Here is an 18,982-nt window from a genome sequence, read left to right as displayed (position 1 = left end):
AAGAAATATCTCAAGACTGATTTTTCTAGGGTTTTATGGACTGATGAAATGAGAGTGAGTCTTGATGGGCCAGAGGGATGGGCCCGTGGCTGGATCGGTAAAGGGCAGACAGCTCCAGTCCGACTCAGACGCCAGCAAGGTGGAGGTGGGGTACTGATATGGGCTGGTATCATCAAAGATGAGCTTGTGGGGCCTTTTCGGCTTGAGGATGGATTAAAGCTCAACTCCCAGTCCTCCTGCCAGTTTCTGGAAGACACCTCTTTTAAGCAGTGGTACAGGAAGAAGTCTGCATCCTTCAAGAAAAACATGATTTTCATGCAGGACAATGCCTCCATCACACGCATCCAAGTGCTCCACAGCCTGGCTGGCAAGAAAGGGCCTAAAAGAAGAAAAACTAATGACATGGCCTCCTTGTTCACCTGATCTGAACCCCACAGAGAACCTGTGGTCCCTCATCAAATGTGAGATTTACGAAGGAGGGAAAACAGTGTCTGGGAGGCTGTGGTTGCTGCTGCACGCAATGTTGATCGTGAACAGATCAAAACACCGACAGAATCCATGGATGGCAGGCTTTTGAGTGTGTTTGCAAAGAAAGGTGGCTATACTGGTCACTGATTTGTTTTTGAATGTCAGAAATGTATATTTGTGATTGTTGAGCTGTTATATTGGTTTCCCTGGTGAAAATAAATAATTGAAATGGGTATATATTCGTTTTTTTGTTAAGTTGCCTAATAATTATGCGCAAAGTAATAGTCACCTGCACACAGATATCCTCCTAAAGTAGCTAAAACTAAAAAGCCCCACTCCAACTCCCAAAAATATCCAGCTTTGATATTAATGAGTCTTTTGGGTTCATTAAGAACATGGCTGTTGTTCAATAATAAAATTAATCCTCAAAATTACAACTTGCCTAAAAATTCTGCCAGTCCCTGTAGTGCTGCTGTTCCCATTGGCTGGTTCTACAGAACACTGTCTTTGATGTGCTCTGATGATGAACGGTTAAAAACTTTTAAAGCCTGACAAAACCATAAAGCCTTGTCAAAGCCTGACAAAAAGGACATTAAAGGCACAACACCAAAGACTAAACTCTAGTCCTAACATAAATCCTTATATACTTAAACTATCTACTTGTGTTAGTGAAACAGCATAACAGAATAACATAACAGAAGCTGCTAAAGTGATCTACATTTTAAACAGAAAAGTAAGAACAGGAAGGCCAATGGAGAAGATACAGGAAGAGAACAAAAAGCTGCTTGAGGTCAGTGACGGAGCTTCAGCATGAAGTCAGGCCGCTACAAGAACAGCTGGCTGAGAAGGACGAGCAGTTGAGCCAGAGCACCAAAAGGCGCCAGATAAGAACAGTGGCTCATATGGACCCCTGACCCAGCTGAACCCGGCAAGGGCTGACCTCACAGTCAGCCAAGAGAAGAAGTGCGCTGATCGGGAGGAGAAGTTGCTTAGTGGAACCAATGACAGCCACCAGAGTCCGGAGCACGGAGACCCCGTAGAGCTCTCCAAGAAAGAAGAGGCTCTGAAACTGCAATTCTCAGAAAAAGAACAGCAGTAGATGGAGGCGTGGATGAGGCAGAGGCTCATTGGCGTGCAGGAAGAATTCCAGAGGAAGCTCTTGGAGGAGAAGAGAGAAGGACCAGCATGAGATGCGTGAGAGAGAGGAGAAGCTGAGACAGCAGCTTGAGAGAGGGATGAGGGAAGAGAGGGACGACTGCCTTGAAGAAGCAGTTGACCAACGTTGATCGAGTCCTGGCAGACCGAAGCTCAGCGGTGGAGAAACCACCAGTCGGAGCTGGAGGAGAAACTCCACGGAACAGAGGACCCTGCGCAAACAGCAAGAGGAGGAGAGGAGGGAAGCAGGAAACTGAGCGCTTCCAAGAGAACTTCCAGCAGCTTTTGGGTAAGCAGCCGCAGATTTGTTTGTCCCGTCACTCCTGGTTTTTGGAAGTTTAAATGTGTGGATTGTGAAAACTAAAACCAATTCCTCCTTTCATCAGAACTACATTGAAAAGAAGGAGAAAAAAGAAGAAGAAGGAGAAAGGGGGTCTGGAGCAGGATTCTAAAATTTTTGGAAAAAGTGAACCCCAACTCTTTTCCTTGCTTCCTGCCCTCAGTAGTTTTCCACTCTACCTGTCAGCCACTCCCCCCTCATTCAGGCAACTCCACTCACCTGTCGGCTCCGCTGCAGCTCATCCCAGACCTGCCTGTCTTATCCTGCCCGCCTCGCCTGTTCCCAGGAAACCTGCCTGCTTCCTGTCTCCGACCACGCACTCTGCCTCCGTGGCTCCAGCTATAATCTGCTTCCCCGGCTTCGACTCCTCTGCCTGGCTCGACTCGTCTGCCGCTCGCCCCTCATCGGTACACTGCCTTGCCGCCCGGCTCTGGACCCCTCCCCTCGGGCCGTTTCCACCAAGAGTAAATCCCATTCCCTTCCCCTACTTCCTTAAACCAGAGGCTCCTTTTGGGCCACTTGGGTCTGAAGAAGACTGCTTTCCTGGAAATCACGGGCGCTTCATTCAATGCAGAAAGTCTTGTCCTGGAAAAAATGTTCTAGTACTCTAAGGCTTTTAGTTGTGGGGGGATTTTTTTTATGCTGAAGTAATTCACAACATAATTGTGGGATCCTAAAATGAGTTTTTCCCATTAATATTGTAATTCAATATTTTTAATAATTTCAGACTGTTTCAAATTATTTTGCATCCTTTTTAAAAATGCTAAAAATGCAAACCCTCTTTGAAATCCAGCAGAAGATGAAGGTGTTCACGCCCCCCATGTGCATCTGCTTTTATTTTATTTTATGCATTCTGTCATTTTTGCCATTTTCTGTTATAATAAATACATTGACAACAATCAAGCGTTTTCCTTCAAATAGTCAACAGGGTCGCAAGAAGCGTGTTGGAAAAAAACAAGGCGCAAAATAACTGCCATGAACTGAGAAAGTCAAGCGTTGCAGCTGCCAAGATGCCACCTTGCCATCGGTTTTTGCCATATTTCAGAGCTGCAACCATCACTGGAGTGCCCAAAAGCACAAGTGAGCAATACTCCGAGACCTGGCCCAAGGTAAGAAAGGCTAAAAAACGACCACCACTGAACAAGACACAAGCTGAAAAGTCAAGACTGGGCCAAGAAATATCTCAAGACTGATTTTTCTAGGGTTTTATGGACTGATGAAATGAGAGTGAGTCTTGATGGGCCAGATGGATGGGCCCGTGGCTGGATCGGTAAAGGGCAGACAGCTCCAGTCCGACTCAGACGCCAGCAAGGTGGAGGTGGGGTACTGATATGGGCTGGTATCATCAAAGATGAGCTTGTGGGGCCTTTTCGGCTTGAGGATGGATTAAAGCTCAACTCCCAGTCCTCCTGCCAGTTTCTGGAAGACACCTTCTTTAAGCAGTGGTACAGGAAGAAGTCTGCATCCTTCAAGAAAAACATGATTTTCATGCAGGACAATGCTCCATCACACGCATCCAAGTGCTCCACAGCCTGGCTGGCAAGAAAGGGCCTAAAAGAAGAAAAACTAATGACATGGCCTCCTTGTTCACCTGATCTGAACCCCACAGAGAACCTGTGGTCCCTCATCAAATGTGAGATTTACAAGGAGGGAAAACAGTGTCTGGGGAGGCTGTGGTTGCTGCTGCACGCAATGTTGATCGTGAACAGATCAAAACACCGACAGAATCCATGGATGGCAGGCTTTTGAGTGTGTTTGCAAGAAAGGGTGGCTTATACTGGTCAATGATTTTGTTTTTGCAATGTCAGAAATGTATACTTTGTGATTGTTGAGCTGTTATATGGTTTCCCTGGTGACAATAAATAATTGAAAATGGGTATATATTCGTTTTTTGTTAAGTTGCCTAATAATTATGCGCAAAGTAATAGTCACCTGCACACAGATATCATCCTACAATAGCTATAAACTAAAAAAGCCTCTCACTCCAACTCCCAAAAATATTCAGCTTTAATATTAATGAGCTATTTTTGTGGTTCATTAAGAACATGGCTGTTTGTTCAATAATAAAATTAATCCTCAAAATACAATATTGCCCTAAAAATTCTGCAGTCCCTGTAGTGCTGCTGTTCCATTGCTGGGTTCTACAGAACACTGTCTTTGATGTTGCTCTGATGATGAACGGTCTTTTTTTTTAATTTTTAAAACTTTTAAAGCCTGACAAAACCATAAAGCCCTTGTCAAAGCCTGACAAAAAGGACCATTAAAGGCACAACACAAAGACTAAAACTATAGTCCTAAACATATAAATCCTAATATACCTTAAACTATCTACTTGGTTAGTGAAACAACATAACAGAATAAACATAACAGAAGCTGCTAACAGTGATCTACATTTCTAAACAAAAAAGTAAGAACAGGAAGACCCAATGGAGAAGATACAGGAAGAGAACAAAAAGCTGCTGAGGTCAGTGACGGAGCTTCAGCATGAAGTTCAGGCAGCTAAAAGAACAGCTGGCTGAGAAGGACGAGCAGTTGAGCCGGAGCACAAAAGGCCGCAGATAAGAACAGGGCTCATATGGCACACCCCTGACCCCAGCTGAACCAGGCAAGGGCTGATCTCACAGTCAGCCAAAGAGAAGTGCGCTGATCTGGAGGAGAAGTTGCTTAGTGGAACCAATGACAGCCACCAGAGTCCGGAGCACGGAGACCACGTAGAGCTCTCCAAGATAGAAGAGGCTCTGAAAGTGCAATTCTCAGAAAAAGAACAGCAGATGGAGGCGTGGATGAGGCAGAGGCTCATTGGCGTGCAGGAAGAATTCCAGAGGAAGCTCCTGGAGGAGAGAAGAGAAGGACCAGCATGAGATGCGTGAGAGAGAGGAGAGGCTGAGACAGCAGCTTGAGAGAGGGATGAGGGAAGAGAGGGACGACTGCTTGAAGAAGCAGCTGACCACGTTGATCGAGTCCTGGCAGACCGAAGCTCAGCGGTGGAGAAAACACCAGTCGGAGCTGGAGGAGAAACTCCACGAACAAGAGACCCTGCGCAAACAGCAAGAGGAGGAGAGGAAGCAGGAAACTGAGCGCTTCCAAGAGAACTTCCAGCAGCTTTGGGTAAGCAGCCGCAGATTTGTTTGTCCCGTCACTCCTGGTTTTGGAAGTTTAAATGTGTGGATGTGAAAACTAAAACCAATTCCTCCTTTCATCAGAACTACATTGAAAAGAAGGAGAAAAAGAAGAAGAAGAAAGGGGTCTGGAGCAGGATTCTAAAATTTTGGAAAAAGTGAACCCCAACTCTTTTCCTTGCTTCCTGCCCTCAGTAGTTTTCCACTCTACCTGTCAGCCACCCCACCTCATCAGGCCAACTCCACTCACCTGTCGGCTCCGCTGCAGCTCATCCCAGACCTGCCTGTCTTCATCCTGCCCGCCTCGCCTGTTCCCCAGGAAACCTGCCTGCTTCCTGTCTCCGACCACGCACTCTGCCTCCGTGGCTCCAGCTATAATCTGCTTCCCCGGCTTCGACTCCTCTGCCTGGCCTCGACTCGTCTGCCGCTCGCCCCTCATCGGTACCTCTGCCTTGCCGCCCGGCTCTGGACCCCTCCCCTCGGCCGTTCCACCAAGAGTAAACCATTCCCTTCCCCTAATCCTAAACCCAGAGGCTCCTTTTGGGCCACTGGTCTGAAGAAGACTGTTTCCTGAAATCACGGGGCTTCATAAATGCAGAAGTTGTCCTGGAAAAATGTTTTATGTATCTAATGGCTTTTTAGTTTTTTGGGGATTTTTTTTATGCTGAAAGTAATTCACACACATAATTGTGGGATCCTAAAATGAGCTTTTCTTCATTAATATTGTAATTCAATATTTTTTAATATTTCAGACGGTTTCAACCATTATTTGCATCCCTTTTTAAAAATGTAAAAAAATGCAAACACTCTTTGAATCCAGCCGAAGATGAAGGTGTTCACGCCCCCATGTGCATCTGCTTTTATTTATTTTATGCATTCATGTCATTTTTGCCATTTTCGTTTCATAATAAAATTAACATTGCACCATCAAGCGTTTCCTCAAAATAGTCAACAGGGTCGCAAGAGCGTGTGGGAAAACCAAGGCGCAAAATAACTGCCCATGAACTGAGAAAAGTCAAGCGTGCAGCTGCCAAGATGCCACTTGCCATCGGTTTTGCCATATTTCAGAGCTGCAACATCACTGGAGTGCCCAAAAGCACAAGTGAGCAATACTCAGAGACATGGCCAAGGTAAGAAAGGCTAAAAAACGACCACCACTGAACAAGACACAAGCTTAAAAGTCAAGACTGGGCCAAGAAATATCTCAAGACTGATTTTTCTAGGGTTTTATGGACTGATGAAATGAGAGTGAGTCTTGATGGGCCAGATGGATGGGCCCGTGGCTGGATCGGTAAAGGGCAGACAGCTCCAGTCCGACTCAGACGCCAGCAAGGTGGAGGTGGGGTACTGATATGGGCTGGTATCATCAAAGATGAGCTTGTGGGGCCTTTTCGGCTTGAGGATGGATTAAAGCTCAACTCCCAGTCCTCCTGCCAGTTTCTGGAAGACACCTTCTTTAAGCAGTGGTACAGGAAGAAGTCTGCATCCTTCAAGAAAAACATGATTTTCATGCAGGACAATGCTCCATCACACGCATCCAAGTGCTCCACAGCCTGGCTGGCAAGAAAGGGCCTAAAAGAAGAAAAACTAATGACATGGCCTCCTTGTTCACCTGATCTGAACCCCACAGAGAACCTGTGGTCCCTCATCAAATGTGAGATTTACAAGGAGGGAAAACAGTGTCTGGGAGGCTGTGGTTGCTGCTGCACGCAATGTTGATCGTGAACAGATCAAAACACAGACAGAATCCATGGATGGCAGGCTTTTGAGTGTGTTTGCAAAGAAAGGTGGCTATACTGGTCACTGATTTGTTTTTGAATGTCAGAATGTATATTTGTGATTGTTGAGCTGTTATATTGGTTTCCCTGGTGAAAATAAATAATTGAAATGGGTATATATTCGTTTTTTGTTAAGTTGCCTAATAATTATGCGCAAAGTAATAGTCACCTGCACACAGATATCCTCCTAAAGTAGCCTAAAACTAAAAAAGCCCCACTCCAACTCCCAAAAATATTCAGCTTTGATATTAATGAGTCTTTTGGGTTCATTAAGAACATGGCTGTTGTTCAATAATAAAATTAATCCTCAAAATTACAACTTGCCTAAAAATTCTGCACTCCCTGTAGTGCTGCTGTTCCATTGGCTGGTTCTACAGAACACTGTCTTTGATGTGCTCTGATGATGAACGGTTAAAACTTTTAAAGCCTGACAAAACCATAAAGCCTTGTCAAAGCCTGACAAAAAAGGACATTAAAGGCACAACACCAAAGACTAAAACTCTAGTCCTAAACATAAATCCTAATATACTTAAACTATCTACTTGTGTTAGTGAAACAGCATAACAGAATAACATAACAGAAGCTGCTAAAGTGATCTACATTTTAAACAAAAAAGTAAGAACAGGAAGACCAATGGAGAAGATACAGGAAGAGAACAAAAAGCTGCTGAGGTCAGTGACGGAGCTTCAGCATGAAGTCAGGCAGCTAAAAGAACAGCTGGCTGAGAAGGACGAGCAGTTGAGCCGGAGCACCAAAAGGCGCCAGATAAGAACAGTGGCTCATATGGACACCCTGACCCAGCTGAACCAGGCAAGGGCTGATCTCACAGTCAGCCAAGAGAAGTGCGCTGATCTGGAGGAGAAGTTGCTTAGTGGAACCAATGACAGCCACCAGAGTCCGGAGCACGGAGACCACGTAGAGCTCTCCAAGATAGAAGAGGCTCTGAAAGTGCAATTCTCAGAAAAAGAACAGCAGATGGAGGCGTGGATGAGGCAGAGGCTCATTGGCGTGCAGGAAGAATTCCAGAGGAAGCTCCTGGAGGAGAGAGAGAAGGACCAGCATGAGATGCGTGAGAGAGAGGAGAGGCTGAGACAGCAGCTTGAGAGAGGGATGAGGGAAGAGAGGGACGACTGCTTGAAGAAGCAGCTGACCACGTTGATCGAGTCCTGGCAGACCGAAGCTCAGCGGTGGAGAAAACACCAGTCGGAGCTGGAGGAGAAACTCCACGAACAAGAGACCCTGCGCAAACAGCAAGAGGAGGAGAGGAAGCAGGAAACTGAGCGCTTCCAAGAGAACTTCCAGCAGCTTTGGGTAAGCAGCCGCAGATTTGTTTGTCCCGTCACTCCTGGTTTTGGAAGTTTAAATGTGTGGATGTGAAAACTAAAACCAATTCCTCCTTTCATCAGAACTACATTGAAAAGAAGGAGAAAAAGAAGAAGAAGAAAGGGGTCTGGAGCAGGATTCTAAAATTTTGGAAAAAGTGAACCCCAACACTTTTCCTTGCTTCCTGCCCTCAGTAGTTTTCCACTCTACCTGTCAGCCACTCCCACCTCATCAGGCCAACTCCACTCACCTGTCGGCTCCGCTGCAGCTCATCCCAGACCTGCCTGTCTTCATCCTGCCCGCCTCGCCTGTTCCCCAGGAAACCTGCCTGCTTCCTGTCTACCGACCACGCACTCTGCCTCCGTGGCTCCAGCTATAATCTGCTTCCCCGGCTTCGACTCCTCTGCCTGGCCTCGACTCGTCTGACGCTCGCCGCTCATCGGTACCTCTGCCTTGCCGCCCGGCTCTGGACCCCTCCCCTCGGCCGTTCCACCAAGAGTAAACCCATTCCCTTCCCCTAATCCTAAACCCAGAGGCTCCTTTTGGGCCACTGGTCTGAAGAAGACTGTTTCCTGAAATCACGGGGCTTCATAAATGCAGAAGTTGTCCTGGAAAAAATGTTCTATGTATCTAATGGCTTTTAGTTTTGGGGGATTTTTTTATGCTGAAGTAATTCACAACATAATTGTGGGATCCTAAAATGAGTTTTTCCATTAATATTGTAATTCAATATTTTTAATAATTTCAGACGGTTCAAATTATTTGCATCCTTATTTAAAAATGTAAAAAATGCAAACACTCTTTGAATCCAGCAGAAGATGAAGGTGTTTCACGCCCCCATGTGCATCTGCTTTCATTTATTTTATGCATTCTGTCATTTTTGCCATTTTCTGTTATAATTAAAATACATTGAAACAATCAAGCGTTTCCTTCAAAATAGTCAACAGGGTCGCAAGAAGCGTGTGGAAAAACCAAGGCGCAAAATAACTGCCCATGAACTGAGAAAAGTCAAGCGTGCAGCTGCCAAGATGCCACTTGCCATCAGTTTTGCCATATTTCAGAGCTGCAACATCACTGGAGTGCCCAAAAGCACAAGTGAGCAATACTCAGAGACATGGCCAAGGTAAGAAAGGCTAAAAAACGACCACCACTGAACAAGACACAAGCTGAAAAGTCAAGACTGGGCCAAGAAATATCTCAAGACTGATTTTTCTAGGGTTTTATGGACTGATGAAATGAGAGTGAGTCTTGATGGGCCAGATGGATGGGCCCGTGGCTGGATCGGTAAAGGGCAGACAGCTCCAGTCCGACTCAGACGCCAGCAAGGTGGAGGTGGGGTACTGATATGGGCTGGTATCATCAAAGATGAGCTTGTGGGGCCTTTTCGGCTTGAGGATGGATTAAAGCTCAACTCCCAGTCCTCCTGCCAGTTTCTGGAAGACACCTTCTTTAAGCAGTGGTACAGGAAGAAGTCTGCATCCTTCAAGAAAAACATGATTTTCATGCAGGACAATGCTCCATCACACGCATCCAAGTGCTCCACAGCCTGGCTGGCAAGAAAGGGCCTAAAAGAAGAAAAACTAATGACATGGCCTCCTTGTTCACCTGATCTGAACCCCACAGAGAACCTGTGGTCCCTCATCAAATGTGAGATTTACAAGGAGGGAAAACAGTGTCTGGGAGGCTGTGGTTGCTGCTGCACGCAATGTTGATCGTGAACAGATCAAAACACCGACAGAATCCATGGATGGCAGGCTTTTGAGTGTGTTTGCAAAGAAAGGTGGCTATACTGGTCACTGATTTGTTTTTGAATGTCAGAAATGTATATTTGTGATTGTTGAGCTGTTATATTGGTTTCCCTGGTGACAATAAATAATTGAAATGGGTATATATTCGTTTTTTGTTAAGTTGCCTAATAATTATGCGCAAAGTAATAGTCACCTGCACACAGATATCCTCCTAAAATAGCTAAAACTAAAAAAGCCCCACTCCAACTCCCAAAAATATTCAGCTTTGATATTAATGAGTCTTTTGGGTTCATTAAGAACATGGCTGTTGTTCAATAATAAAATTAATCCTCAAAATTACAACTTGCCTAAAATTCTGCACTCCCTGTAGTGCTGCTGTTCCATTGGCTGGTTCTACAGAACACTGTCTTTGATGTGCTCTGATGATGAACGGTTAAAACTTTTAAAGCCTGACAAAACCATAAAGCCTTGTCAAAGCCTGACAAAAAAGGACATTAAAGGCACAACACCAAAGACTAAAACTCTAGTCCTAAACATAAATCCTTATATACTTAAACTATCTACTTGTGTTAGTGAAACAGCATAACAGAATAACAACAGAAGCTGCTAAAGTGATCTACATTTTAAACAAAAAGTAAGAACAGGAAGGCCAATGGAGAAGATACAGGAAGAGAACAAAAAGCTGCTGAGGTCAGTGACGGAGCTTCAGCATGAAGTCAGGCAGCTAAAAGAACAGCTGGCTGAGAAGGACGAGCAGTTGAGCCAGGAGCACCAAAAGGCGCCAGATAAGAACAGTGTCTCATATGGACGCCCTGACCCAGCTGAACCAGGCAAGGGCTGATCTCACAGTCAGCCAAGAGAAGTGCTGCTGATCTGGAGGAGAAGTTGCTTAGTGGAACCAATGACAGCCACCAGAGTCCGGAGCACGGAGACCACGTAGAGCTCTCCAAGAAAGAAGAGGCTCTGAAAGTGCAATTCTCAGAAAAAGAACAGCAGATGGAGGCGTGGATGAGGCAGAGGCTCATTGGCGTGCAGGAAGAATTCCAGAGGAAGCTCCTTGGAGGAGAGAAGAGAAGGACCAGCATGAGATGCGTGAGAGAGAGGAGAGGCTGAGACAGCAGCTTGAGAGAGGGATGAGGGAAGAGAGGGACGACTGCTTGAAGAAGCAGCTGACCACGTTGATCGAGTCCTGGCAGACCGAAGCTCAGCGGTGGAGAAAACACCAGTCAGGAGCTGGAGGAGAAACTCCAGGAACAAGAGACCCTGCGCAAACAGCAAGAGGAGGAGAGGAAGCAGGAAACTGAGCGCTTCCAAGAGAACTTCCAGCAGCTTTGGGTAAGCAGCCGCAGATCTGTTTGTCCCGTCACTCCTGGTTTTGGAAGTTTAAATGTGTGGCATGTGAAAACTAAAACCAATTCCTCCTTTCATCAGAACTACATTGAAAAGAAGGAGAAAAAGAAGAAGAAGAAAGGGGTCTGGAGCAGGATTCTAAAATTTTGGAAAAAGTGAACCCCAACTCTTTTCCTTGCTTCCTGCCCTCAGTAGTTTTCCACTCTACCTGTCAGCCACTCCCACCTCATCAGGCCAACTCCACTCACCTGTCGGCTCCGCTGCAGCTCATCCCAGACCTGCCTGTCTTCATCCTGCCCGCCTCGCCTGTTCCCCAGGAAACCTGCCTGCTTCCTGTCTCCGACCACGCACTCTGCCTCCGTGGCTCCAGCTATAATCTGCTTCCCCGGCTTCGACTCCTCTGCCTGGCCTCGACTCGTCTGCCGCTCGCCCCTCATCGGTACCTCTGCCTTGCCGCCCGGCTCTGGACCCCTCCCCTCGGCCGTTCCACCAAGAGTAAATCCATTCCCTTCCCCTAATCCTAAACCCAGAGGCTCCTTTTGGGCCACTGGTCTGAAGAAGACTGTTTCCTGAAATCACGGGGCTTCATAAATGCAGAAGTTGTCCTGGAAAAAATGTTCTATGTATCTAATGGCTTTTAGTTTTGGGGGATTTTTTTATGCTGAAGTAATTCACAACATAATTGTGGGATCCTAAAATGAGTTTTTCCATTAATATTGTAATTCAATAATTTCAGACTGCTTCAAATTATTTGCATCCTTATTTAAAAATGTAAAAAATGCAAACACTCTTTGAATCCAGCAGAAGATGTAGGTGTTCACACCCCCATGTGCATCTGCTTTCATTTATTTTATGCATTCTGTCATTTTTGCCATTTTCTGTTATAATTAAAATACATTGAAACAATCAAGCGTTTCCTTCAAAATAGTCAACAGGGTCGCAAGAAGCGTGTGGAAAAACCAAGTGCGCAAAATAACTGCCCATGAACTGAGAAAAGTCAAGCGTGCAGCTGCCAAGATGCCACTTGCCATCAGTTTTGCCATATTTCAGAGCTTGCAACATCACTGGAGTGCCCAAAAGCACAAGTGAGCAATACTCAGAGACATGGCCAAGGTAAGAAAGGCTAAAAAACGACCACCACTGAACAAGACACAAGCTTAAAAGTCAAGACTGGGCCAAGAAATATCTCAAGACTGATTTTTCTAGGGTTTTATGGACTGATGAAATGAGAGTGAGTCTTGATGGGCCAGATGGATGGGCCCGTGGCTGGATCGGTAAAGGGCAGACAGCTCCAGTCCGACTCAGACGCCAGCAAGGTGGAGGTGGGGTACTGATATGGGCTGGTATCATCAAAGATGAGCTTGTGGGGCCTTTTCGGCTTGAGGATGGATTAAAGCTCAACTCCCAGTCCTCCTGCCAGTTTCTGGAAGACACCTTCTTTAAGCAGTGGTACAGGAAGAAGTCTGCATCCTTCAAGAAAAAACATGATTTTCATGCAGGACAATGCTCCATCACACGCATCCAAGTGCTCCACAGCCTGGCTGGCAAGAAAGGGCCTAAAAGAAGAAAAACTAATGACATGGCCTCCTTGTTCACCTGATCTGAACCCCACAGAGAACCTGTGGTCCCTCATCAAATGTGAGATTTACAAGGAGGGGAAACAGTGTCTGGGAGGCTGTGGTTGCTGCTGCACGCAATGTTGATCGTGAACAGATCAAAACACCGACAGAATCCATGGATGGCAGGCTTTTGAGTGTGTTTGCAAAGAAAGGTGGCTACTGGTCACTGATTTGTTTTTGAATGTCAGAAATGTATATTTGTGATTGTTGAGTTGTTATATTGGTTTCCCTGGTGAAAATAAATAATTGAAATGGGTATATATTCGTTTTTTGTTAAGTTGCCTAATAATTATGCGCAAAGTATAGTCACCCTGCACACAGATATCCTCCTAAAGTAGCTAAAACTAAAAAGCCCCACTCCAACTCCCCAAAAATATCCAGCTTTGATATTAATGAGTCTTTTGGGTTCATTAAGAACATGGCTGTTGTTCAATAATAAATTAATCCTCAAAATTACAACTTGCCTAAAAATTCTGCAGTCCCTGTAGTGCTGCTGTTCCATTGGCTGGTTCTACAGAACACTGTCTTTGATGTGCTCTGATGATGAACGGTTTAAAACTTTTTAAAGCCTGACAAAACCATAAAGCCTTGTCAAAGCCTGACAAAAAGGACATTAAAGGCACAACATCAAAGACTAAAGCTCTAGTCCTTAAACATAAATCCTAATATACTTAAACTATCTACTTGTGTTAGTGAAACAGCATAACAGAATAACATAACAGAAGCTGCTAAAGTGATCTACATTTTAAACAAAAAAGTATAAGAACAGGAAGACCAATGGAGAAGATACAGGAAGAGAACAAAAGCTGCTGAGGTCAGTGACGGAGCTTCAGCATGAAGTCAGGCAGCTAAAAGAACAGCTGGCTGAGAAGGACGAGCAGTTTGAGCCGGAGCACCAAAAGGCGCCAGATAAGAACAGTGGCTCATATGGACACCCCTGACCCAGCTGAACCAGGCAAGGGCTGATCTCACAGTTCAGCCAAGAGAAGTGCTCTGATCTGGAGGAGAAGTTGCTTAGTGGAACCAATGACAGCCACCCCAGAGTCCGGAGCACGGAGACCACGTAGAGTCTCTCAAGGAAGAAGAGGCTCTGAAACTGCAATTCTCAGAAAAAGAACAGCAGATGGAGGCGTGGATGAGGCAGAGGCTCATTGGCGTGCAGGAAGAATTCCAGAGGAAGCTCCTGGAGGAGAAGAGAGAAGGACCCAGCGTGAGATGCGTGAGAGAGAGGAGAGGCTGAGACAGCAGCTTGAGAGAGGGATGAGGGAAGAGAGGGACGACTGCTTGAAGAAGCAGCTGACCACGTTGATCGAGTCCTGGCAGACCGAAGCTCAGCGGTGGAGAAAACACCAGTCAGAGCTGGAGGAGAAACTCCACGAACAAGAGACCCTGCGCAAACAGCAAGAGGAGGAGAGGAAGCAGGAAACTGAGCGCTTCCAAGAGAACTTCCAGCAGCTTTGGGTAAGCAGCCGCAGATTTGTTGTCCCGTCACTCCTGGTTTTGGAAGTTTAAATGTGTGGATGTGAAAACTAAAACCAATTCCTCCTTTCATCAGAACTACATTGAAAAGAAGGAGAAAAAGAAGAAGAAGAAAGGGGTTCTGGAGCAGGATTCTAAAATTTTGGAAAAAGTGAACCCCAACTCTTTTCCTTGCTTCCTGCCCTCAGTAGTTTTCCACTCTACCTGTCAGCCACTCCCACCTCATCAGGCCAACTCCACTCACCTGTCGGCTCCGCTGCAGCTCATCCCAGACCTGCCTGTCTTCATCCTGCCCGCCTCGCCTGTTCCCCAGGAAACCTGCCTGCTTCCTGTCACCGACCACGCACTCTGCCTCCGTGGCTCCAGCTATAATCTGCTTCCCCGGCTTCGACTCCTCTGCCTGGCCTCGACTCGTCTGCCGCTCGCCGCTCATCGGTACCTCTGCCTTGCCGCCCGGCTCTGGACCCTCCCCTCGGCCGTTCCACCAAGAGTAAACCCATTCCCTTCCCCTAATCCTAAACCCAGAGGCTCCTTTTGGGCCACTGGTCTGAAGAAGACTGTTTCCTGAAATCACGGGGCTTCATAAATGCAGAAGTTGTCCTGGAACAAATGTTCTATGTATCTAATGGCTTTTAGTTTTTGGGTATTTTTTTATGCTGAAGTAATTCACAACATAATTGTGGGATCCTAAAATGAGTTTTTCCATTAATATTGTAATTCAATAATTTCAGACTGCTCAAATTATTTGCATCCTTATTTAAAATGTAAAAAATGCAAACACTCTTTGAATCAGCAGAAGATGTAGGTGTTCACACCCCCATGTGCATCTGCTTTCATTTATTTTATGCATTCTGTCATTTTTGCCATTTTCTGTTATAATTAAAATACATTGATATTTTATTGTGCTAGCCATTTTACCATTCAATCACTGCATCCTTTTAAGTCCATCTCCAGCAAAATAAACAATTACCATTGAAAAAGGACACACTGAGCTCATTATAAATGTTGAATAGGTGTAATAAAATGAAGTTAGAGCAACTGAGTGGGACCACAGACGCTTCAACAAGACAGAACAGTCAGAAAGTGCTTTCAGTTGATGTGTCGTAGGCACATTGGAGGGAAGATTTCTGATGACTTAATTGCTGACATAAATATTCACTAAAAGACTAAATACAATTGGAGAAAAACAACAAACTAGCATTCCCTCTAGCGCTGCTGTTTCAGTGGCTGGTTCTACAGAACACTGTCTTTGATGTGCTCTGATGATGAACAGTTAGGCAGCTTCTCCAGCCATCGAGGGTTGTCAGCAAACCAGGTCTTTCCACAGGCCTTGCAGCAGATTCACGAGAAAAAGATGAAATGCTGTCCACTGTGCCAACAATTACTTGAGGTCTTCCCACACCTGCAGAAACCACCAGAGGATGAGGACATCTTTGGAGACATGGCAGATTGTAGTTGACTATAGAGTAATGTAAAATAACAGCTTATGTATGCACAGTAACTTTGGTAAAGACGTGTTTTTCCATGAAAATTAACATGAACTCCTAATGAACATTCTCATGGATGATGACAGGAAAACACAAACGCTGGTCACCTTCGTAGCGATAATATAGAGAGAGAGAGAGAGAAGAAGTGTTAGAGAGAGAGAGAGAGAGAGAGAGAGAGAGAGAGAGAGAGAGAGAGGAGAGAGAGAGCAGTAGCGCTGAGTCTAAAGGGGAAAAAGGCGCCTACTAGCGGCGGAAGAATCCCCCCCACACACACACACCCTCTAAAAAAAGCTATAGAGTGTTCTCATATGATCAAATTCAATAAAACATAAGATTAAGATAAAAATGTTTTGCATTGGCCGGGAATCGAACCCGGGCCTCCCGCGTGGCAGGCGAGAATTCTACCACTGAACCACCAATGCTAAATTGGGCCAAAACCCGAGATTTTAAAGAAACTTAAACCTGTTAATTAACCAGACTTAACTTAATTCTCAACTATAAACGAGTAATAAAAGCGTTCCAAATAATGGCGTCTCTTGAGTAACTATGCTGCCATCTAGTGGTCAAATAGAGGTATCTACACGCATAAATTAACACGCACTTCACGTGGTAATTAACGATATAAAGCTTGGACAGAAATTGTCACACACTTAACAGCTTGAATACGACCACAATAATGTCGTCTGACACTAAATAAAGGGTATAATCCTCAGAACAACCATCGCAATGCAACCACCCAATTAACAAACAGAAACCCAACTACCAAACATAACAACATAAAGCAATAGCCACAAACCAAACTATAATATGACACAGTCAGGAAAATGACTTAAAATTTGTCTGAGATAAACAATACCGTCCGAACTTCATCTGGGCCGTCTCTTCAGGCGATGAAGACAACTGGCTCCGCTCTGACGCGCTCCCAATTAACGCTGACCAGTGTGGCGTGCTCAGCGCCCCTCACTGCGCATGCGCTCAGGCTGTGACCCTTGGTTCCCTTGCTGTGACCCTGGTATTGCTGGATTATTACCTCCATTTCCCCTGCGCAAACTGACTGTTATCAACCCTCTTTCCCAATAAAAACACAAATTTCTGGCATAAAGAATAATAACTAGCGCTGTATGCTTGTGCAGATTGTGGATTGAGAACAAAATTCCCATCTTTTCCTTTATTTAATAAGACGTCTACTGTAGCTTTAGGAAGGCTTAAGTACTGCGGAAAACGTACTACAGGTCAGAAAGCTCCCGTTTGGCTTTGATGATATTTTGAGAGTTCCGTCCGAGTGTGCCTTTTTTTAAGACCCTAACAGGTAATGTTGTGTTCATCCAACAGTTATTGTACACATCAGTGGATTAGGAGAGATTAGGAGAATCAACAGATCATAGTACACTGACGCTGGGGGTGTCATATCCCTCTATGGACACAAGGGGGCGCTGAAGTCCACGACATATGTCAACCTTGGGCATTTCGTTACAGGCCCCGATTTACACACTGCAGGTTCTGGGTCTGCGCAAGTATTTATGGACCGGAACAGTAAGACAACGACTTGCATGTCATACGCACGACTTCTGTTTTAAAGTCGGGCAGTACTTTTGTAAAACGACCCTTCTTGCTAATGTGAACATTGCTCGTTGAGCAGAGCTTGGAAGTAGTCAAGTTTCGGTTCAGCGAAATCTTGTTCCGAATAATCTTCAAAATCATGGTCTCAAAAAGCAGCAGTACCTTTGTCATACTGTATATCCTTTTGTTTTTATTACATTTGAATCAGTTCTCACGGAGGATTTATTATTACTAGTGCATTTAACGTGACGGTTACGTCATTTTGCGTAAGTGACTTTAACCCAACTAATATTAGTAGCTTTCCAAATATGAGACATCATTCTAATGCACTGTGGGGATTCTCCATCCAGTCCTGTCATGGGATTATTAAAATCATTTTTTTCAGGTTGTTGATTACATGTGCAGGTGTAAGAAAGTGATCTGTACACAGGCGAGATCACCATGTATCCCGTAGACCAGGGGTCGGCAACGCAAACTGTTGACAGAGCCATATTGGACCAAGAAAACAATAACAAATCCGTCTGGAGCCGCAAAAACTGAAATGCCTTATAATGAAGGCAACACATGCTGTAAGTGTCTATATTAGCTTTATTAGCCTACTATCAAAATGATAATTAGGCTACAAATACATAACGAGCATCCTGGAGCGAATGACGCACCACGTGACCACTCTGCTGTACGGTGGTGCTTTAAGTTTAACTTCCATTATAATGAGATGTGGAAATTAAATATTTATTATACAAATTTTACAGCATTGGAAAACTTTAAGAATGTTTGTCATGTTTTTCCTCCTACAGAAATTATATTAAAACAAAAAAATATATTCACACATCTTTTCCCTATATTTTGCTAAAGCTCCAGAGAGCCACTAGGGCGGCGCTAAAGAGCCGCATGCGGCTCCTCGAGCCGCGGGTTGCCGACCCCTGCCGTAGACCTTCCAGTTGTGGGCGACACAGATCTCACATTGGCATCTGAACAGTACCTCTCTTCTCTGGAGCAAATACCTCATAAAACTAAAGAATTCCAATCTTCCACGACCAATAAGGTAACACCTATTACTGCTTTTTATGACCAGTTTGCATCCTCAGTCACAAGAATGTTCCTCTTGATTGTGGGGTTAAAAAAACCAACTAGTCTGTCCTTTTTTTCCTCAGACAACCATAACAGTAAACAATGTAACGCGCTTGCAGCTGTTTGAAGATGGTGGGAGCTGACTGCACACTGTTGGCGCTTCACCCCTCCGGTGACCCAACACAAGGTCCGGAACCAGACTTGTGATCCCCCATCAGACGTGAAAGACAAGCAGTAAAGTGTCGTGTTTTACAACTCAGTCTTGGCTGTATACCTGCATGACGAGTGGTGGCCAGTGGATGATGTATTACGAACCACAGTCGAATCCAGACGTGGTTTTGTTATCGGTAACAGAGCGTCTTTACGTCAGTGATGAACAAATTATGCTTCTTATTGTTTAGTAAATTAACTGGCCTGAAATGTGGAGGGGTAAAAGTACAATAGAGGAGCCTGGAGTTAAAGTACACTGCAACGGAAGATAGAAA

General features: G+C 45.0%; 1 non-coding gene across 1 annotated transcript; it reads right to left on the bottom strand.

The window, feature by feature from the left end:
- Nucleotides 1-16,217: 16,217 nt before the first annotated feature.
- trnag-gcc (transfer RNA glycine (anticodon GCC)) lies at nt 16,218-16,288 on the bottom strand. Its single transcript has one exon. It is a non-coding gene; the product is annotated as a tRNA-Gly (tRNA).
- Nucleotides 16,289-18,982: the final 2,694 nt, after the last annotated feature.

Source organism: Takifugu rubripes, chromosome 7, assembly GCF_901000725.2.
Source record: "Takifugu rubripes chromosome 7, fTakRub1.2, whole genome shotgun sequence".
Lineage (NCBI taxonomy): Eukaryota > Metazoa > Chordata > Actinopteri > Tetraodontiformes > Tetraodontidae > Takifugu > Takifugu rubripes.
This window is presented reverse-complemented; position numbering and strand designations above follow the sequence as displayed.